Source organism: Chiloscyllium plagiosum, unplaced genomic scaffold, assembly GCF_037043375.1.
Source record: "Chiloscyllium plagiosum isolate Xiang-an unplaced genomic scaffold, Cpla_swu_hap1 HiC_scaffold_42, whole genome shotgun sequence".
NCBI lineage: Eukaryota > Metazoa > Chordata > Chondrichthyes > Orectolobiformes > Hemiscylliidae > Chiloscyllium > Chiloscyllium plagiosum.
The window spans coordinates 9431224-9454317 of record NW_028270180.1 but is presented as its reverse complement, the minus strand read 5'-3'; positions in this window follow the sequence as shown (position 1 = coordinate 9454317).

Genomic DNA, 23094 nt, shown 5'->3' with positions numbered 1-23094 from the left:
CATACATCAACACATTGTCATTTCTGAAGTAGCTTCTGATATATTGATTGCTTTCATTTAGCTAATTAAGCCACAGAAATGTAATTATTGCTGCATTGTTCTCAATTCAAGAATAAATTATTTTAAAGTTCTGTTCTAATTATTTCCTATTTCATTCTCAAATGGAAATAATTACGTTTTGTTTTCTATCTGTCAATGGTAGCACACTCAAAAGTACAAGATTTCTTCATGTGCTGTAATCAACACTGTGACACCAGCAAAATACCAAAACAGTGCTGCAGTGTTAGAGGTGTTATCCTATGGATAAGAAACTGAGACCTAGTCTACTTGTTCTAATGCATGTGGAAAATCTCCGTTTACTACTCCAGGAAAACTCCATGATAGTCACATGCTGTGCTCCTGATTTATTCAATTAAAAGGGACCAGAGGTGCAGCACAGAGGGTGGGTTCATATGTGGAATAAACTGCCAGTGGAAGCAGTCGATGCAGGTACAGTTACAACATTTAAAAGACATTTGGACACGTACATGGGTAGGAAAGGGTTGGAGGGATATGGGCTAAATGCAGGCAAGTGAGACTAGTTTAGTTTCAGAAACTTGGTCGGCATGGACTCGTTGGACCGAAGAGTTTGTTTTCGTGCTGTATGACTCTATGACTCAATAAATCAAACATTATCCTATCTTATTCCAATTTCCCATTTAATTGCTACAGTTTTGGAGTGTCTGAAATGATTGACAAGGAACGAGTTTGCTCATTAATATATTGTACACTACTCACAAAACAGATTTCCGTGTTTTATCTGTTCAGGGCCCAGCTACTTGGCTGAGCTTTTGTTCAAGAAAACTTTTCCCATTGACAAGTGAGACCAGAAACATGGCACAGTGAAAATCTCTCTATCTCCCTCTCTCTCTCTCTCTCTCTCTCCCCCATTGTTGAACCGCTTTGGAATAAATTACAGATCCTTCCACAAGTGCTGAAATAATCACTAACTTGGATGCTTTTAAGACACTGCCAACTATAATACATTTGTCCATCTTCCCTTAGTATCAGGTTCATCAATTCTTTAACATAAAGTATCATTTTATTGATACTCACTGTCCTATTGGGAAAGCTCCAGGAATAAGTCGGCAAGAAATTACTTGAAGTTAGTTCAACTTGGCAATTTCATTTCAATAAAGTGGTGCTCTATGGTCCCTTGAAGGATAAGCACAGCTGTGCTCCAGAGATAATGGAAAGCAAAAATGGTCGTTGGAGCATATGTTTTTTTCAGTGCTCCTGTAGTGGTAGTGCCCCCATCTCTGACCCAGAAGTCCCGGGTTTGAGTCCCAGTTGCCCCAGAGGTGAGTAATACATCCCTGAACGGTATGATTTTGAAAATATCAAGAGATGTTTTTCCCTAGTAACAGGAGTTGGTTAGCAGGAGGATGCGATTAGACTGGAGTTTGGACTGAATTATGAAATGCACACAGAGTTGTGGAAGACACAGACTGATTCCTAATTCAGTAAATGGATGATTAATGGTGTAAGGTGCAGCATTCTCCCAGTAACTGTGTAGAAATGCTATGTGAAGATTTTCATATGAGGCTTGAACTACCAGCCTTTTGGATCAGAGGTGAGAGACTGCTATCCACCGAGGCATGACTGGCAGCTAGTACATTACGCTGCGTGAGCAGCAGCATTTCTCTCACCAAGTCATGTTACTACTGCTTTCCAGACAATAACAACTAATGATGATGGCTCTCCTTTTTTTTAATAACGACAGAACCATCCTTCTTGCCTTGATGGTAGGAATCAGAGGGTAATAGTGGACGGATGCTTGTCGGACCAGAGGTCTGTGCCAAGTGGAGTGCCTCAGGGGTCAGTGCTGGGCCCATTGCTGTTTGTTATCTATATCAATGATTTGGATGAGAATTCCAAGGCATGATTGAGTAAGTTTGCTGATGACAATAAAAGAGGCGGTATCATGGACAGTGAGGAAGGTTCTCAAAAATTACAGACCTTGGTCACCTGGGGAAGTGGGCCGAGAAACAGCATAGAACATAGAACATAGAAGAATACAGCGCAGTACAGGCCCTTCGGCCCTCGATGTTGCGCCGATCCAAGCCCACCTAACCTACACTAGCCCACTATCCTCCATATGCCTATCCAATGCCCGCTTAAATGCCCATAATGAGGGAGAGTCCACCACTGCTACTGGCAGGGCATTCCATGAACTCACGACTCGCTGAGTAAAGAACCTACCCCTAACATCTGTCCTATACCTACCCCCCCCTTAATTTAAAGCTATGCCCCCTTGTAATAGCTGACTCCATATGTGGAAAAAGATTCTCACTGTCGACCCTATCTAAACCCCTAATCATCTTGTACACCTCTATCAAGTCACCCCTAAACCTTCTTTACTCCAATGAAAACAACCCCAAGTGCCTCAGCCTTTCCTCATACGATATTTCTACTATACCAGGCAACATCCTGGTAAACCTCCTCTGCACCCGTTCCAGTGCCTCCACATCCTTCCTATAGTATGGCGACCAAAACTGCACACAATACTCCAGATGCGGCCGCACCAGAGTCTTATACAACTGCAACATGACCTCAGTACTCCGGAACTCAATTCCTCTACCAATAAAAGCCAGTACGCCATATGCCTTCTTCACCGCACTATTTAACTGGGTGGCAACTTTCAAAGATCTGTGTACATGGACACCAAGATCCCTCTGCTCATCCACACTACCAAGTATCCGACCATTAGCCCAGTACCCCATCTTTTTGTTACTCTTACCAAAGTGAATCACCTCACACTTAGCTACATTGAACTCCATTTGCCACCTTTCCGCCCAGTTCTGCAGCTTATCTATATCCCGCTGTAACCTGACACATCCTTCCTCACTGTCTACAACTCCTCCGACTTTCATATCATCCGCAAACTTGCTCACCCAACCTTCTAACCCCTCCTCCAGGTCATTTATAAAAATGACAAACAGCAATGGTCCCAAAACAGATACTTGCGGAACCTTATTAAACGCCTTACTAAAATCCATATACACCACATCTACCGCTTTCCCCTCGTCCACCTCCTTAGTCACCTTCTCAAAGAATTCAATAAGGTTTGTGAGGCACGACCTGCCCTTCACAAAACCATGCTGACTATCCTTGATCACATTATTCCTATCCAGATGTTCATAAATCCTATCCCTTACAATTCTCTCTAAGATTTTGCCCACAACAGAAGTGAGACTCACCGGCCTATAGTTACTAGGGTTATCCCTACTCCCCTTCTTGAACAAGGGAACCACATTTGCTAGCCTCCAATCTTCTGGCACCACTCCTATAGACAACGAGGACATAAAAATCAAGGCCAATGGCTCTGCAATCTCCTCCCTTGCTTCCCAGAGAATCCTAGGGTAAATGCCATCAGGCCCAGGGGACTTATCTATTTTCACCCTTTCCAGAATTTCCAACAACTCTTCTCTACATACCTCAAAGCCATCCATTCTACTTAATTCTGACTCAGTATTCACATTGACAACAATGTCCTGTTCCTGATTGAATACTGACGAAAAGTATTCATTCAGTGTCTCCCCAATCTCTTCAGCCTCCACACGCAACTTCCCACTACTATCCTTGACTGGACCTATTCCTACCCTAGTCATTCTTTTATTCCTGACAAACGTACAGAAAGCCTTAGGGTTTTCCCTAATCCTACCAACTAAGGACCTTTCATGTCCCCTCCTTGCTGCTCTTAGCTCTCTCTTCAGGTCCTTCCTGGCTACCTTATAACTCTCAATCGCCCCAATTGAACCTTCACGCCTCATCTTTACATAGGCCGCCCTCTTCCATTTAACAAGGGATTCCAATTCCTTATTAAACCACGGCTCCCTCACACGACCCTTTCCTCCCTGCCTGACGGGTACATACTTATCAAGGACACTCAATAGTTGCTCATTGAACAACCTCCACATATCAATTATGCCCTTGCCTTGAAGCTTACTTTTCCAAGCCACACATCCGAAGTCATGCCTCAACTCTTGCCCTGCAGTGCACAATTATCCCTCTCCATCACTAGAGTGAAAGTCACCGAATTGTGGTCACTGTCCCCAAAGTGCTCACCTACCTCCAATCCTAACACCTGGCCTGGTTCATTACCCAGAACCAAATCCAGTATGGCCTCACCTCTTGTTGGCCTATCTACATATTGTGTCAGGAAACCCTCCTGCACACATTGGACAAACACTGACCCATCTAACGAACTTGAGCTATAGCTTCCCCAATGGAGCAAATGGAGTTTAATATAGATAAGTGTGAGGTCTTGCATTTTGGAAAGTCAAATCAAGGAAGGAGTTTCATGGTGAATGGTAAGGCCTTAAGAAGTAGTGAAACAGAGGGAGCTTGGATTTCAGGTTCTCAGTTCTCTGAAAGTGGAGTCACAGGTAGACAGGGCAGTGAAGAAGGCTTTTGGCACACTTGTCTTCATCAGTCAGGGCAGTGAGTATAGAAGTTGGGAAATTATATTGCAGTTATACAGGAAGTTGGTGAGGTCGCATTTAGAGTATTGTGTTCAGTTTTGGTCGCCTTGTTATAGGAAGAATGTTATTAAACTGGAAAGAATGCAAAAGAAATTTACAAGGATGTTGCCTGGACTCTGTGGTCTGAGTTATAGGGAGAGGTTGGACAAGCTAGGACTTTTTTCTTCAGAGTGTAAGAGACTGAAGGGGAACCTTATAGAAGCATATAAGATTATGAGAGGCATAGATAGGGTGAATGCACTCAGATTTTTTCCCCAGGGTTGGAGAACCGAGGACGAGAGGGCATCAGTTTAAGGTTATAGGGGAAAGAATAAAAGGGAACCTGTAGGGTAACACAGAGGATAGTACACATCTGGAAGGAGCTGCCAACAAAAGTGGTTGAGCTGGGTACATTAACAACATTTAAAAGGCATTTGGACACATACATGGCTAGGAAAGGATTGGAAGAATATGGGCTAAGTGCAGGGAAATGGGGTTCACATGACAGACATTTTGGTCAGCATGGACCAGTTTGGGTCAAAGGGCCTGTCTCTGTGCTGTAGGGCTCTATGACTCTGAGAGGGATAAAATACATATTTAATCTGTTTGCGCCAATTAAAATAATCTTAGATATTGGCTCGGAACACACCTGAATTTGTGAGGAATGGGACTGACGTAAAACACATAGTAATTTTTTATCTGAATACATTTGGAAATAGTTTTCAAAATTCAAAGCTGTCCGCTTGTGCATCCTTGACTTTAATCATTCTTCCATTTTCCAGTGTGCCCTCAGCTGTCTGAACCTTAAGCTCTGGAATTCTTTCCCTAAACCTCTCAATCTTTCCTCCTTTAACATGCTCTTTGGTTAAACTTTTCATCACTTGCCCTCATGTGGCTTGGGGTTCAATCTTGTTGGATAATTGCCTTGGGACGATTTACTGCCTTAAGGTTGTAGCTTTAGGTAATTCCTGAACATGTTCTGATCAGGCTACATTGGTGAAAAACTTCTGAGAAACTTGCATGCAGAATCATATTGATTAGAATGCATACGCTCCAGTAAACTATGGTCTGATCAATGAATGTTAGCAGCAACTGACTGTGGGAGTGCTGGAAATCATATATAATCGTATAAAACCATATATGTCCAGCAGGTGCCACTGTGACCCAGATGTTGGGGATTGGTAATGTGCTGCAGTATCCTGTGCAAGATTCATTGTTAACTTATTTGTAGACCCTTGAATCGTACTTAATCAGACTTAAACTGTTGAAAGTGAATGCATCAAGGACCTGTAAGGGTAGATAAGAAATACAAAATATTCACCCGAGATCAGTTTCAAGTTCTGTGAAACACTGTTCCTACTGCTCAAAAAAAGATGCAGCAACTATTGGATTCCTCAGTGCAATGATAGAGAGCACAGAAGAACTACCTACCATGTGCATTAAAGAGGGTAGGAGAAAGTGAGAACTGCAGATGCTGGAGATCAGAGCTGAAAATGTGTTGCTGGAAAAGCGCAGCAGGTCAGGCAGCATCCAAGGAGCAGGAGAATCGATGTTTCGGGCATGAGCCCTTCTTCAGGAATGAGCCCTTCTTCTGAAGAAGGGCTCATGCCCGAAACATCGATTCTGCTGCTCCTTGGATGCTGCCTGACCGGCTGCGCTTTTCAAGCAACACATTTTCAGCTCTGATCTCCAGCATCTGCAGTCCTCACTTTCTCCTAGAAGATTTTAACCTACTGTGAATCCTCTTGCAAGGATGCCTTCCTTGAAGAAGCTCTCTTCCTCTCTCTACAAGGATTTCAGTGAGTCCCTCTCTCACTGCACACCCCAGGTCATCTCCTCTGCCATTCCTGAAGAAGGGCTCATGCACGAAATGTCGATTCTCCTGCTCCTTGGATGCTGCCTGACCTGCTGCGCTTTTCCATTGAAGAGGGTAGGCAAGGCATTGTCAGCGTGCCTGCAACTGTGTTTCAAAGCTAATCCATCAAATCTGATGTGCATATCTCAATTAGGTGAAGGCAAGAGATTTCTGCAGTCCACCCCAATCTGGCTTCTAATGTATGTCCAATTTTCTTTGCCCCTTCAGTCTTAAATTCTGGAATTCCCTTCCCAAACCTCTCCATCACTCCTCTTTCAACATACTCCTCACAGATTCCCGCGTTTTTAATTAAGCTTTTAACTATCTGTCCCGATATGTTCTTATGTGGCTCAGTGTCTGATGATACTTCAGGAAAGGGATGTTGCAATGTTTTACACTGTTAAAGGTGCTATATAAATGCAGGTTGTCATTGTTGAACCAGCCTAATCCCACTTCGTGTAGTTCCCTGACAGCCAGAGTCATGAAAACTTCTCCAAGAGTCTAACATTTTTACAGGTGAAATGATTTGTGTTAATCCACTTGATAATTGCACCTCCCTCTGACCCACTGTTGCTGAAGTCAAGCCCCCATAACCTCCAACCCATAACCTTCAGGCTAGACAGGCTGGGACTGTCTTCACTGGAGCATTGAAGTTTCAAAGGCGACCTTATAGAACGTTATAAAATCATGAGGGGTATAGATAGGGTTAATGGTAGTTCTCTTTTCCCTCAGATGGGGGATTTCAAGATGTTCACATTTTTAAGGGGCAGGAGAGAGATTTAAGAAAGACACGAGTGGCAAATCTTTTACACAGAGAGTGATTCACGTGTGGAATGAACCTTCTGAGGAAGTGATGAATGGGTTTAAAAGACCATGAACAGGAAAGACTTGGAGGGATATGGGAGCATCCGAGGAGCAGTAAAATCGACGTTTCGGGCAAAAACCCTTCATCAGGAATACAGGCAGAGTGCCTGAAGGGTGGAGAGTTAAATGAAAGGCGGGTGGGGGTGGGGAGAAAGTAGCATAGAATACAATAGGTGAGTGGGGGTGGGGATGAAGGTGATAGGTCAGGGAGGAGAGAAGGGGAAGGTAGCAAAGAGTACAATGGGTGAGTGGGGGTGGGATGAAGGTGATAGGTCGGTGGGGGGGAGGGTGGAGTGGATAGGTGGGAAGGAAGATAGGCAGATAGGACAAGTCATGGGGACAGTACTGAGGTGGAAGCTTGGAACTGGGATGAGGTGGGGGAAGGGGAAATGAGGAAACTGTTGAAGTCCACATTGATGCCCTGGGGTTGAAGTGTTCCGAGGCGGAAGATGAGGCGTTTTTCCTCCAGGCATCGGGTGGTGAGGGAGCGGCGGTGAAGGAGGCCCAGGACCTCCATCTCCTTGGCAGAGTGGGAGGGGGAGTTGAAATGTTGAGCCACAGGGCGGTGTGGTTGATTGGTGCGGGTGTCCTAGAGATGCTCCCTAAAGCGTTCCGCTAGGAAGCGTCCAGTCTCCCCAATGTAGAGGGGACCGCATCGGGAGCAACGGATACAATAAAACTTTGATGGATGTGGAAGGCTCCTTTAGGGCCTTGGATGGAGGTGAGGGGGGAGGTGTGAGCGCAGGTTTTGCAATTCCTGCGGTGGCAGGGGAAGATGCCAGGATGGGAGGGTGGGTTGTTGGGGAGTGGGGACCTGACCAGGTAGTCACAGAGGGAACGGTCTTTGCAGAAGGTGGAAAGGGGTGGGGAAGGAAATATATCCCTGGTGGTGGGGTATTTTTGGAGGTGGCAGAAATGTCGGCGGATGATTTGGTTTATGCGAAGGTTGGTAGGGTAGAAGGTGAGCACCGGGGAGTCTGTCCTTGTTACGGTTGGAGAGGTGGGGTCTGAGGGCAGACGTGCGGGATGTGGATGAGATGCATTGGAGGGCATTTTTAACCACATGGGAAGGAAATTGCGATCTCTGAAGAAGGAGGCCATCTGGTGTGTTCTGTGGTGGAACTGGTGCTCCTGGGAGCAGATACCGCGGAGGCAGAAGAATTAGGAATACGGGATGGCATTTTTGCAGGAGGTAGGGTGGGAAGTGGTGTAACCCAGGTAGCTGTGGGAGTTGGTGGGTTTGTAAAAAAATGTCGGTGTCAAGTCGGTCGTCATTAATGGAGATGGAGAGGTTCAGAAAGGGGAGGGAGGTGTCAGAGATGGTCCAGGTAAATTTAAGGTCAGGGTGGAATGTATTAGTGAAGTTGATGAATTGCTCAACCTCCCCACGGGAGCATGAGGTGACGCCAATGCAGTCATCAATGTAGCGGAGGAAGAGGTGGGGAGTGGTGCCGGTGTAATTACGGAAGATCGACTGTTCTACGTAGCCAACAAAGAGCCAGGCATAGCTGGGGCCCATACAGGTGCCCATGGCTACCCCTTTGGTCTGGAGGAATTGGGAGGATTCGAAGAAGAAATTATTAAGCGTGTGGACCATTTCGGCCAAATGAATGAGAGTGTCGGTGGAAGGGTACTGTTGGGGACAGGGTACAGGAGAGGAAGAAACGGAGGGCTTGGAGGCCCTGGTCATGGCGGATGGAGGTGTAGAGGGACTGAATATCCATGTGAAGATGAGGCATTGGGGGCCGCGGAAACGGAAGTCTTGGAGGAGGTGGAGAGCATGGGTGGTGTCTCGAACGTATGTGGGGAGTTCCTGGACTAGGGGGGATAGGACAGTGTTGAGTTGGGAAAAAAGAGTTCAGTGGGGCAGGAGCATGCTGAGACAATGGGTCGGCCAGGGTGGTCAGGCTTGTGGATCTTGGGAAGGAGGTAGAACCGGGCAGTGCGGGGTTCCCGGACTATGAGGTTGCAAGCTGTGGGTGGGAGATCTCCTGAGGTTCTGTATGGTCTGGGAGATGATGGTTTGGTGTTGGGGGGAGGGGTCATGGTCAAAGGAGCGGTAGGAGGAGGTGTCCTCGAGTTGGCGTCTAGCTTCAGCAGTGTAGAGGTCAGTGCGCCAGACTACCACTGCACCCCCTTTATCCGCTGGCTTGATGGTGAGGTCGGGATTGGAGCCGAGGGAGTGGAGGGCTGCGTGTTGTGAGGGTGAGAGGTTGGAGTGGGGGAGGGGGGCAGACAGGTTGAGGCAGTTAATGTCTTGGCGTTAGTTGTAAATGAAGAGATCGAGGGCGGGTAATAGGCCAGCGCGGGGTGTCCAAGTGGATGAGGTGGGTTGGAGGCGGGCGAAGGGGTCCTCGGAAGGTGGGTGGGAGTCCTGATTGTAAAAGTAAGCCCGGAGGCGGAGGCGGTGGAAGAAGTGTTAGACGTCACGGCGTGTATTTAATTCATTGATGCGTGGACAGAGGGAGATGAAGGTGAGTCCTTTGCTGAGGACTGATCGTTTGACCTCAGTGAGGGGGAGGTCTGGAGGGATGGTGAAAACTCAGCAGGGCTGGGAGCTGGGATCTGGTGTGGGTGTAGAGCTGGGAGTGGGGGCGGAGCCTGTAACTGGAGTGGGTGTGGTGGTGGGGGGAATAGGGGTGGAGTCATGGGGGTGGTGTTCCCCTCAGGGTTCTGGGGGTCGGGGATGGTGACAGTGGGACCTGTGGGGGGCATGTCAGCAGAATGCAGATGAGTGGCGTTGGTGGGGGTTGAAGTGGTGGCAAACAAGGCGGTATGGGGGGCAGAAGTCACTAAGCATGTGACATCAGTGATGATGTGAGGGGCGGAAGTGATCATTTGGGATTATGGACTGGTTGGACCGAAGGGTCTGTTTCCATGCTGTCTGACTCTGCGACTCTATAAGGAGAATTCGTAGCGATGAACCTTTTTTCCCTTTTCGGATTGGTTTGTAAAACACAATCCTGTTTTGTCCTATAAGTGCCAGACATGCTGACACAGCAGAGGGGCATGTGAAATGTTGAGAAATGTCGGGGTGGGGGGAAAACGGCTTTAGATTGAGGCCTTAGTTGATTTCCCTGTCTCCATGGAAAGAGCCATGTGCCAATTCCCACAACAGTCCACCCATGTACAAAACCATCCAGTGACAGAACAGCATCAGGGGCCCCTTTCAACAAGGTACTGTGCTGTTTTCCTGGCTCCATTCCATTCTTCCAGCTTCGCTGTCTCCGTCACATTTGTTCTGATGATGCACCTGCCACTGGGCTGCCTTTGACATGACCTCCTCTTTCCTCAGCCAAAGATACCCCCATTCAGGTTGGCAAGGTCTTCAGCCATATCCAATTCATCTCCCATACTTGTGCCCTCACCCCTTCCGCTCCATCCCAGCATGGTAGACTGGTTAAAAAGGTTAGATCACATGGGATCTAGGGGGAGCTAGCCAACTGGATAGAAAATTGGCTTGGAGGTAGGAAACAGAGAGTGGTGGTAGCTGTTTGCTTTTTGCTCTGCAGGCATGTGACCAGTGATGTGCCACAAAGATTGGTGCTGGGTCCACTGTTTTTCGTCATTCCTAGAAATGATTTGGATGCGAATATACGAAATATGGTTAGTAAGTTTGCAGGTGACACCAAAATTGGTGGTGTAGTGGACAGTGAAAAAGATTATCTCAGCGAAACAACGGGACCTACAACAGACTACGTCAGGTGGGCCAATGGGCTGAGGAGTTGCAGATAGAGTTTAATTCAGATAAATGTGTGGTATTGCATTTTAATAAGGCAAACCACGGCAGGACTTATGCAATTAATGGTATGACCCTGGGGAGTGTTGCCAAACAAAGAGAGCTAGGAGTGCAGTTACATAGTTCCTTGAAAGTGGAGTCACAGGTATACAAGATGGTGAAGAAGGTATTTGATCAGTGCGTTGAGTATAAGAGTTGGGAGGTCATTTTGCAGCTATACTGGACATTGGTTGGGCCACTTTTACATTATTGCGTACAATTCTGGTCGCCCTCCTATAGGAAGGATTTTGTTAAGCTTGGGAGGGTGCAAGAAAGATTTACAAGCATGTTGCCAGGGTTAGAGGGCTTGAGTTATAGGGAGAGGCTGAAAGGGCTGGGGTTATTTTCCCTGCAGCGTAGGAGGCTGAGGGGTGACTTTAAAGAGGTTTATGAAAACACGACGGGCATGGATAGGGTAAATAGACAAGGTCTTTTTCCCAGGGTGGGGGAGTCCAAAATTAGAAGGAATAGGTTTAAGGTGAGAGGGGAATGATTTAAAAGGGACCTAAGGGGCAACCTTTTCACACAGAGAGTGATGTGTGTATGGAACAAGCTGCCAGAGGATGTGGTAGAAGCTGGTACAATTACAACATTAAAAGACATCTGGATGGCTATATGAATAGGAAAAGTTGAGAGGGGTATGGGCCAAATGATGGCAAATGGGATTAGGTCAGATTAGAATGTCTGATCGGTGTGAACAAGTTGGACTGAAGGGACTGTTTCAGTGCTGTATGACTCTATAACACTGAAACAACTCTTGTCCTTACTTTACACCCTGTTGGTCTCTGCTTTCAAAGGATCATCCTTGGCCATTTCCAGCAGGATGCCATCATATCTTCCGCTCCCCTCCACTGTCAACATTCTGCAGGGACTGCTCCCTCCGTGACACCCTCGTCCACACCTCCATGACTCCTAAGACTTTCTTACTTCCTCATGGTGTCTTCCCATGCAATCGCAGAAGGTGTAACATTTGTCCCATTCACCACCACCCCATCCACCCCCCAATGCCCCAAATACATCTTCCAGGTCAAGCAGCATTTCAATTGGACACCTTTCAATCTAGCCTGCAATATCTTCTGCTCACAATGTGGTCTCCTTCATGCTGGTGAGACAACATGTGTGATTGCACTGTGGAATGCCTCCAACTGTCTATGGGAATAATCCCAACCTTTCAGTAACATGTAACTTCAATCACCCACCTTGCTGTAGTGCTAACATTTCTGAGCAGGGCTTGCCACTGTGATCTAACAAAGCACAGTGTCATCTCATAGAACAGCACCTCACTTTCCACTCAGACACTTAATATGGAATGCCTCTTCAGAGCCTGGCTGCATGATGTCTGTTCTCCATTTTTGTTATATTCTGCACTCTTGCACCCCCTACAGTCTTGTCTTTTACTTTGCCTTCAGTCGAGAGGATCCATACTAGTCCTTTCAAACAAACAAAACCAAAGAACTGCGGAGTTTGGAAATTGAAACGTTAACTCTGCTTTCTCTCCACAGATGCTGCCAAACCTGCTGAGCTTTTCCAGCAATTTCTGTTTTTGTTTCTCTCCCCTTCACGTCTTAATTTGTGCTGATTTTACATCTTTATTTTTCCAAGATGGCGGCAGTGTCGGTGGACTGCGCCCAGAGCTCGTGCGATTCTGTCGGCTTTCTTTATCTTTCTCTTTTCTTTTTTAGCTCTTCTTTCCTTTATCTTCTTTCTTTGTTTTCTTTTCGTTAAAACCTGGAGAGTGGCGAGTGACGAAGGGGGTCTCCGGCAGCAGCGGCAGCAATGCCAGGGCATGCCGGACCTGGCTCAATCCCAACCCGGGGTCTCCCCCACTGACCGAGGAGCAGGTCCAGGGCTGACTCCACACCACCCTAGCCCTCAGACTTGTGGGCCGGGCTGAGGCTCCTGGTCTGCAGCTAGGCCCAGGTGCCTGAGAATGAGAAGTGGCGGTCTTGGTACAGGGGGACCATCTCCCGATGCGGCAGTCCTGTTCCGGTGTGGAGGTCTCATTCCCATGTGGAGGTCTTCTTCATCTTTGGCTTCCAGCAGCCAGGAAGATTGTCTCGGCCTGGCATCCTCAGTGGAGGCTTCCGGCCCAGCTTTCTCAGAATAGCAGTCTCATTCTGGCTGCATCTTCAGGATATTCCATCATTCCTTAATTGGCTATAACTGAACTGTGATGAACTTTGTCTTAATTTTACATTTTTCTTATTATTATGGATGGCTTTCTGTCATTGATGTAGATGCCTCTTTGAGGTGACTTAAAAAACCTTTTCAAGGGTTGGGGAGTCCAGAACTAGAGGGCATAGATTTAGGGTGAGAGTGGAAAGATATAAAAGAGACCTAAGGGGCAACTTTTTCACACAGAGGGTGGTAAGTGTATGGAATGAGCTGCCAGATGAAGTGGTGGCGGCTGGTACAATTGCAACATTTAAGAGGCATTTGGATGGGTATATGAATAGGAAGGGTTTGGAGGGATATGAGCCAGGTGCTGGCAGGTGGACTAGATTGGGTTGGGATATTTGGTCAGCATGGACAGGTTGGACCAAACGGTCTGTTTCCACGCTGTACTTCTCTATGACTCTAAGTCAAAGTACAGACGACAATAAATTTCTATTCTATTCCATGCCATTCCATTCTATCTTTTTCACCTTCACCTTTGTTCCCCTCTCCCATGCTCTATCTCTGTCAAAAGAACCCAAAGTACCAGAGAACCCATTTGCCAATCCCTTTCAGTTCTGAAGAAGAATCATAATTGACTTGAAACATTGACGCTGTTTCTCTCTCCATAAATGCTGCCTGACCTGTTGAGTTTCTCCAGCATTCTCTGCGTTTGTTTCAGATTTGCAACGTCCACACATTTTTGCTTTAATGATCACTCATTGTTTTGTCTTACACGTAGCACGGTGGAAGTGGTGAGGTTAATGATGTTGCATGAGAGATGGATGCACATGAGAAGAGGAACAGAAAACCCAACTCCCGACTCCTCATATAGGGTTTGGTTTTCTGCTGGAGTGCTTCTATACATATCACACCACACCATTAACCATATCTTATCCTCTTTCAAATAACTTGAAAGAAATTCATTCTAGTGTCTATTTTTATCACTCATGCACTTCAAGAACAGTGACTGCACGTTTATTATTTTCAATTTTCCATTGTTGTTGATCAGGGTGCAGTACTGTCACACATGACACTTATTTTTGTTGGTATGTTCAGTTGTGTCTCAGTGGGTAATATGTCCAGAAATTTGCGGTTCGAATCTCACTCCATTGATGTGACCTCAATTTCTACACTGAGTGAGAGAGTGCTGCACTGTCAGAATGTCAACAGTGTTGCTGTTTTTTAGATAAAATATTAAACTGAGGCACAGCCTGTCCTCTTGGATGGACAGGAGAGATCCCTGGCTATCATGTTGAAGGGCTGTTCTTCCTACTGTAGTTAACTGGTATTTATCTCTCAATCTGAAAAAAACTGGTAATCTGCCAATTTCTCTCATTAACTCTCCTCTATTGTCCAATTTTCTGTAATTGACCAGACGCAATGAGTTTTATGAGATGCATCCTAGGAGAAAGATGGAGTCAGGTCAAGGTCACCAGTCAGTTGGGACTTCGGCAAAGCTATTTCAGGAATAATTATGTAACTCAAGTTTTACTCAGCATTGTGATTTAGCACCAACCCTTTACCAACCTCTTCCATCACAATTCCTGGGCCAGCCAGAGAGCATTTCCTGATTTTAACAGGATGCCTGGGTTTTCGCTATGGCCAGGAGTGGCCCATTTGGTGCCGATCATTTGAGAGGGATATTGCCTAGGAATCTGAAATATTGGAGCACCTGCTGTACCTTTCTCCACAATGTGGTCAGTGTGGTCACATCTCCAAATCACACCCACTCACTGTCCAAGTGGGAGCAAGCAATTTATGAGAAAGTGGCCATTCAGCCCACCAGAATGCCTCTTCTGAGCAACTCTGTCCTGCCCCTGCTTGATCCATTGGTGCAGACAGAAAAGTGAAGCTGAGATCACATTCAGATCAGCCGTGATCCTTTAAAAGGCAGAACAGGCTCAAAGGGTTGAACAGCCTACTTCTGTATTTGTATCCCATTCCATTCATTCTGTAGGTTCTCACCTAACTGTTCAGCCTCTGGAATACTTACCTAATTACATCAAGCTGTCATCAGATACAAGAGTGAACTTGCTTAATGTTCTGAGCATCTGCAATTGTATGAGCCCTCAGTTGATCTAATTCTGAACGTGCAGGGTAAAATTAAATGTTCTCAGATCAAACTTTTAAACAGGGGTCTAGTAAGAAAAATGGCACCCATCACCTGACAACCACCCTACTCCAGCCTCCTCCCCTCTTCCTCATCCCCATTGAGTGTTGGCTTTGGTAAATTCACTTTTAGCCAGGTTTATCACTAAGCCTGCCTCCCGAAGTCAATCAAACAAGTCTGATAAATGTTGCAAATGTTCTTTTCATGTCTGACTAAAAATCACCAGGTCATCTATATATGTGACACAGTTGGGTAATCCGGCAATGAACGTATTGGTTAGTCTCTGAAATGTGGCTAGCGTATTTTCATACCAAATGGCAAGACTTTAAACCGATACAGTCCATTCAGCGTTACAAAAGGCGAAATTGTCTTCTGTCTTTCGGACAAAGGTATCTGCAAGTATCCCCTGAGCAAGTCCAACTTAGAAATATAAGTCGTTTGTCCCACCGTTTCAACACAGTCTTCCAAATGTGGAATCGGATATGTATCAGTCTTCATAACGACATTGACTTTGCGATAGTCCACATATAACCGTTGGGTGCCAACTGTTTTGGGACCATTTCTATGGGTAAGCTCCAGTCACTGTAACTCACTTCAAATTAGGTCATCTTGGAGCATGTGTTCAATCTCCTTTTGAACCTGTGCCAATGTTAGAGGGCTTTTCCCATAAGGATGTAGCTTAATTGGAACAGCAGCTCCTATATCTACATCATGCATACTTAGGTTAATACTTCCCAGCTTATTTCCACGTTTCTCCCCACGTGATAGTAATAACTCTTTCAGATTTTCCTCTGGAAGCTAATTCAGTAATTTATCTCAATTTTTGACGACTTCCTCATTGGCCATTTTAAATTGAGAATCCTCTGACCTTGGTTCTTGCCTCTATGTTGTAACCAATAATCCATTCTCCTCCTGCTTTCCTTCCCTATCAAAATACCTTTTGAGCATATTCACATGACACACTCTGTGAAATTTCTTTCTGTCAGGAGTTATTATCAAATAGTTTACCTCAGTTAATTTCCTTTCAACTCGATAAGGTCCACTAAACCTTGCTTTTAAAGTTTCACCTATCAGTGGAAGTAACACTAACACCTTATCTCTGATAGCAAAATTGCGAGTTTTTGATTTCTTGTCTGATTCCTGTTTCATTGTATGCTGTAATATTTTTAAATGCTGTCTCGTCAATTCCCCTACTCTATTTAATCATTGCTGAAAATTTGACACATCGTCCAAATATGTGGTCTCTGAATTCTGACTTACCAATTTCTCCTGAATCAATATTAGTGGTTCTCTGACTTCATGCCCAAAAACTAATTCAAATGGACTGAATTTGGTCGATTCATTTGGTGCATCTCTGATCGCAAAAAGTATAAGCAGAATTCCCTAATCCCAATCATCTGGATAGTCTTGACTATAAGCCCTCAACATGGTCTTTAACATCTGATGCCACATTTCTAGCGCTCCCTGTGACCCTGGATGGTACGCAGTAGATTTGAATTATTTTCTTCCTAAGCTTTCCATAACTTCCTTGAATAATTTTGATCCTTGCAGTTTAATCCTTGACCTGATTGTATCTCTGTCAGTAATCCCTATCAATCCACATTTGAGAAATTCGTCTACAATCTTTTTAACTGTGATATTGCATAATGGAATGGCCTCTGGCAATCCAGCCAACACATCCATGATTGTTAACAGATACTGATTCCCACTTTTTGTTTTAGATAGAGGTCCTACACAATCAATTAAGAGTCTTGCAAAAGGTTCCTCAAATGCAGGAATAGATATTAAAGGTGTGGGTTTTATTACTGCCTGTGGTTTTCTAATTACCTGACATGTCTGGCAAAATTCAATTACATCCTCGTGCAGGCCAGTAAAAATGTTTTTCTATTTTAACTTGAGTTTTTCTCACTCCTAAATGATCCCTGAGAAGTAGTTCATGTGCCACTCACAACACCTTCTTTCTTAACCCATTGGCAACATGATTTGATGAAATTCTGCCCATATGATGGTCTCCATTTCCTTATTAAAAAATCATTTTTTTAGGATAATAACATTCAGGGATACATTTGGATTCTTTTTCTGTATATGCCTTTTGATACAATTGCTTTAAATTTTTATCTTTCTGCCTTAAATTAACTCAGCTAATTTATCAGAAATATCTGTTTTGTCATCTATCTGCTCCTGGTTTGTGTCAACCATCTAATCAAACAGCATCTCTGCTCATTCCACTTCAACTTCCTCATCTTTGATCTCTCCTGTTTCAACTGGTCACTTTGTGACCTCGTTACCACACAGTCAGGAAAATTCCCAGGATATGCATCCTGCAATAGTTCAGTTGCCTGGGTTTCCACTGGCTTTTTGACCACAGTAGGCAGCACTCCTACCATTGAACCAACTGTATCGTTAGCAAGGACAAATTGTATTCCTGGAGCTGAGAGTTTGTTCGGTACTCCTACCATGATGTCTCCACTCTTCACTGGACACTCTAAACCTCACTTTACAAATTGAACCCTTCTTGTCTCACTGTGAATTCCTGTTACTAGTAGCTTTTCTGGTAATAGTCCTTCAGAGGTACATATCTCCGCATTTTTCAACAACACAGATTGAGAGGTTCCTGTATCTCTTAATATTGTAACCTCATTACCTGCTGCTCCTGGCCGATGCGAGTAAACTTTACTTTTGCAGGTATATGGTTTAAGAAGATCTGGTACTTCCTCCTTAACCAATCTCCAACCAGTTTGTATATTCTGGTGTAGCTTTCTTGCCTCCACTGTGCTTTTCATTACCGATCCAACACAATTCACTGGCTTATCCTGTTTTCCTACACCTGGCTTCACAGTGCTTTTCCTAACCAAACACTGTCATTTCATGTGGCCTGCTTTATTGCAGTGAAAACACTGAAGCTTTTTAACTTCTCTGTTCCACTTCTCTGTCCCCTTCAAGGGTTTCTTTTTAACCCTGTTAAGGTAAGTTATCCTTATGAGCTTCACCAAGACCTTTCCCTGCGAGGATTTCTCTTTTCCTCAACTTCAATCCCTCACGCATTGAAATTAACTTTGCAAGCCAAACTTTGATTTGATGGACCAACTCATAATCATCAGCCATTTCAGCCACTCATCTTGCTGTTTTAACTGTCTGCTCTTCCACAAGAGTTCTCACTACTTACAGGAAGTGAACTTTTGAACTCTTCCAAAATAATTGTTTCTCTAAGAGCGTCATAGGTTTGTTCTAGTTTTAATGCGGATTACAGAACATAGAACATTACAGCACAGGACAGACTCTTCGGCCCGCGATGACTTGTGAAACCAATCCGAAGCCCATCTAACCTACACTATTCCATTTTCGTCCATATGTCTATCCAATGACCATGGTGGCTCAGTGGTTAGCACTGCTGTCACAGAGCACTAAGGACCCAGGTTCAATTCCAGTGTTGGGTAACTCTCTGTGTGGAGTTTGCCCATTTTCCCTGTGTCTGTTTGGGTTTCCTCCAGGTGCTCCAGTTTCCTTCCACAGTCCAAAGTTGTGCAGGTTAGTTGAATTGGCCATGCTAAATTGCCCATAGTGTTCAGGGATGTGTAGATTAGGTGCACTAGTCAGGGGTAAATATAGGGGAATGGGTCTGGGTGGGTTACTCTTGCGAGATTGGTATGGACTTGTTGGGCCGAAGAGTCTGTTTTCGTACTCTAGGGATTCTATTCTATTCGAATAAATACTGGCCCAGCCAGCAACACTCATGTCCCACAAGTGAATAAAACAAAAATGTCAGCAATGAAAGGTGATAGGTTTAACCTACAATACATGGACAAAAACAATTCAAGAAGGCAGCTTCCCACCACTTACTCAATGGCAACTAAGGATGGACAATAATTACTGGCATTACCAGTAATTCCCACATCCTGTCAAAGAATAAACTTAAAACAGGAAGTTCAGTGTAATTCAAATAAGAACTTCATTGCAATGTTCAATGTTGCTATTTTCAGTCTATTTCCCTGGTAATGCGTCATAATCAGAATTATATATATATATATACACCTCCAGGCTTGCTAAAGGAATGGCTGTAAGTTTATTTAGTTGTGAAATCTCCGGCCTATTTCTTTCTTGTGTTGGTTTACTTAAAATGGCCATGTGAACACTGGGAAACACTGAATATTTGAACTCTTCAGTAGAGGTAGAAAATAAAAGAGATGATGTGCATTTCAGTCTGTCCCAGTAATACCCAATTCCCATACACCAGCAGTATTCCCATGTCTGGATACAGAGGTGCCCCACCCTCAACTTTGAACATAGAACACAGAACGTTACAATGTTACAGGCCCTTCGGCTCTTGATGTTGCGCCAACCTGTGAAAATAATCTGATGCCCATCTAACCTACACTGTTCCATTATTATCCATATGCCTATCCAATGCCCATTTAAATGCCCTTAATGTTGGTGATGGAAATGTGTTGCTGGAAAAGCGCAGCAGGTCAGGCAGCATCTAGGGAACAGGAGAATCGACGTTTCGGGCATTAGCCCTTCTTCAGTCGATTCTCCTGTTCCCTAGATGCTGCCTGACCTGCTGCGCTTTTCCAGCAACACATTTCCATCTCTGATCTCCAGCATCTGCAGACCTCACTTTCTCCTTAATGTTGATGAGTCTACTACTGTTGCAGGCAGGCTGTTCCAAGTCCCTACTACTCTCTGAGTGAAGAAACTACCCCTAATATCTGTCCTAAATCTATCACCCCTCAATTTAAAGCTATGTCCCCTCGTGTTAGCCTTCACCATCCAAGGAAAAAGGCTCTCACTGTCCACCCTATTTAACCCTCTGACCAGAACTGTACGCAATAATCCAGGTGCGGCCTTACTAGTGTCTTGTACAGCTGAAGCATGACCACGTGGCTGAGAAACTCAATCCCCCTCCCAATAAATGCCAAGACACCATATGCCTTCTTAACAACCCTACCAACCTGGGTGGCAACTTTCAGGGATTTATGCAGCAGGACTCCAAGATCTCTTTGTTCATCCACACTGCCAAGAAGTAACACGCAAACTCTCCCTAAACTCACACATCTGACACAAAGAGCATATCACTCTACTAAGGGCCATTTTGGCTTCTTCCAGTCTGCAGACCCAGAAATTAGCCTCATCTTATTTCTCGACAAAACAAAGCTCCAGGCTAACTTAATACTTATGCCTTATCTTTTTAAGTTTAATATGTCTGTTGATTAATACACCAATCGTGAGTCTCTCGAGTTCCCGCAAAACCTCGTATCTGTCCCCCAAACTATGTAATCCCCAATGACTAAAGCTCTGCTCCTCTTCCCCCTTCCCTTCTGAGCAACAGGGACAGACTCTGCACCAGAGACCTGTGCCTTTTTGCTTACCCCTCATAGGTCGACCCCCCCAACAATATCCAATATGGTATACTTGTTGAGGGGAACCACCACAGGAGATCCCTGCTCTGCCTGCCAGTTCCTTTTCCTACTCCTGACGGTAATCCATCTATCTTCTTCATGTGGCTGTGGAGTAACCACCTCCCTGTAATTCTTCTCAATAACCCCTTTCAGCACAAGAAACTATATCAAATTCCAGGGCAGTATTGATAGAGCACAGTAGTGTCAGAGGTGCCAAACTTCAAATGAGATATTAATTCAAGGCCTTATCCACCTGATAAAAGCAATCATGATTCGGAGATGCCGGTGTTGGACTGGGGTGTACAAAGTTAAAAATCACACAACACCAGGTTATAGTCCAACAGGTTTAGTTGGAAGCACACTAGCTTTCGGAGCGACGCTCCTTCATCAGGTGATGAAGGAGTGTCGCTCCGAAAGCTAGTGTGCTTCAAATTAAACCTGTTGGACTATAACCTGGTGTTGTGTGATTTTTAACTTGATAAAAGCAAAATATTGCAGATGTCGGAGATCTGAAATAAAAATAGAAAATGCTGGAAAAACTCAGCAGGTCTGGCAGGATCTGGAAGAGAAACAAGAGTTAATGTTTTGAGTCCGATATGACTGTTTTGCAGAACTGAAAGGTGCTGCAAGACAAAGGTTTTTATGCTGTTGACAGAGTGGGAGGAGGAGCAATTGGGGGTGTTCAGAACAAAAGGCAAGGGGCGTGTTAATGGTGTTAACGCAGTGATAGAGATATGCAATGAGTGTGAATGATAGGTGTGAAAAGGAGAAAACGGGTCAGTTCTACTGACAGCAAACTCAACAAACAGAACGAAAACATGGCCAGTGGGGTGTGGAGGGTTGTACATTACAAAATGGGGGCATAGAAGTCAGGTTCAATTTATGGAACTCAATTCTGGATTAGTCGTGCTGGAAGAGCACAGCAGCTTTCTCCCCACCCCCCACCCTCCTCTAGCTTATCTCTCCACGCTGCAGGCTCACTGCCTTTATTTCTGATGAAGGGCTTTTGCCCGAAACGTCGATTTCGAAGCTCCTTGGATGCTGCCTGAACTGCTGTGCTCTTCCAGCACCACTAATCCAGAATCTGGTTTCCAGCATCTGCAGTCATTGTTTTTACGTTATGGAACTCAATGTTGATCATGAGGCTGTAAAGTGTCTAAACTGAAAATGAGACGTTGGGCATCATTGAAACACAGTAGCAGGTCCAGGATGGAAATGTTTACCTGGAGCAAAGTGAAATGACAAGCACCTGGTAGGTAAGGGTCACTCTTACAGACAGAGGGGAGGCGTTATGCCAAGTGGGCACTCAGTCTGCATTTGAACTCGCTAATATAAGGGAGTCTGGTATACCTACTCTGAGGGATTTACAAGATCGCACAGCACTATTCCAAAGAAGAAGGGCGGGGCATTTCTTCCTTGAAATCCTGGAAAAAGTCAACAGCTCGTGATCCAAGAGCACTGGTCACAGATGTATCTCAACCTAACATCTGTGTTTTGTCATCATGCAGGCAGCTGGCGTGGTAAGCTTTGTGAAAGGGTTTTGTAATTAGTCTGATGACTGAATTAACCCAACCCCTGGCAGCAGTCTCCACACATTTCGGGAAGCTCAATTGCCATTCTGGCTGAATCCTCGGAAAGTCTGAACGGTTCTAGTAGCTCAACCCCAAGCAATCTGTAACTTTTCAATATATGTTAACCATGTCCAGTACCATCTATTTTCTCAAAATATAAACATTCATGACTGGTATTGTTTAAGTGAGACACTTGTTTTATAACTACTTCACAGGAAGTAGTTATATAAATATTGTTTTATTAATCTGTGTCGGTTGTGCCTTGGTATTTTCTCATCCATCTCTAAACTCATATTTTATGTCTCTATGTACAGTGTATTGATCACCTTCCTGTAGTTCCCAGTTTTCTATTCTTTCATGGGATGTGGGCACCAGTGGCCCAGCCAATATTTATTGCCCATCCTTGGAGAAGGGCACAGAAATGCCTTCCTGAAACTGTTGGCATTTAGGTATGCCCACAGTACCAGCAGGGCAGTAGAAGCAAACTAATTGCAGAACTACGAGGAAATTTCGGGAACTGAATAAAAACAAGATCCCGGGGGAGGTTCCCCAAGTCAGTGTGATTCCACACGGATATTTCAATTTATTTCTCCCCCAGGTGAGGAGGGATAAAATGCTTCACCCCCTTTTTTCACCCAGCCCTTGGTTACTTACAAGGTTAATTTATGGATGCCTTTCCCCCAGACCAAATTAATTTATGGCTTACAAGAAGCCAACTTAACCAAGCTTTCTTGAGTTGATAAAAGGGTGAGCTTATTGGTATGAGTAACACAATTTACAGACAGATTAGGAATATGAATTTAGACCAAAAAAGATAAAAATTTAAAGTTACACCGATCAGTTTCTCTGGGTGAAGTGTAG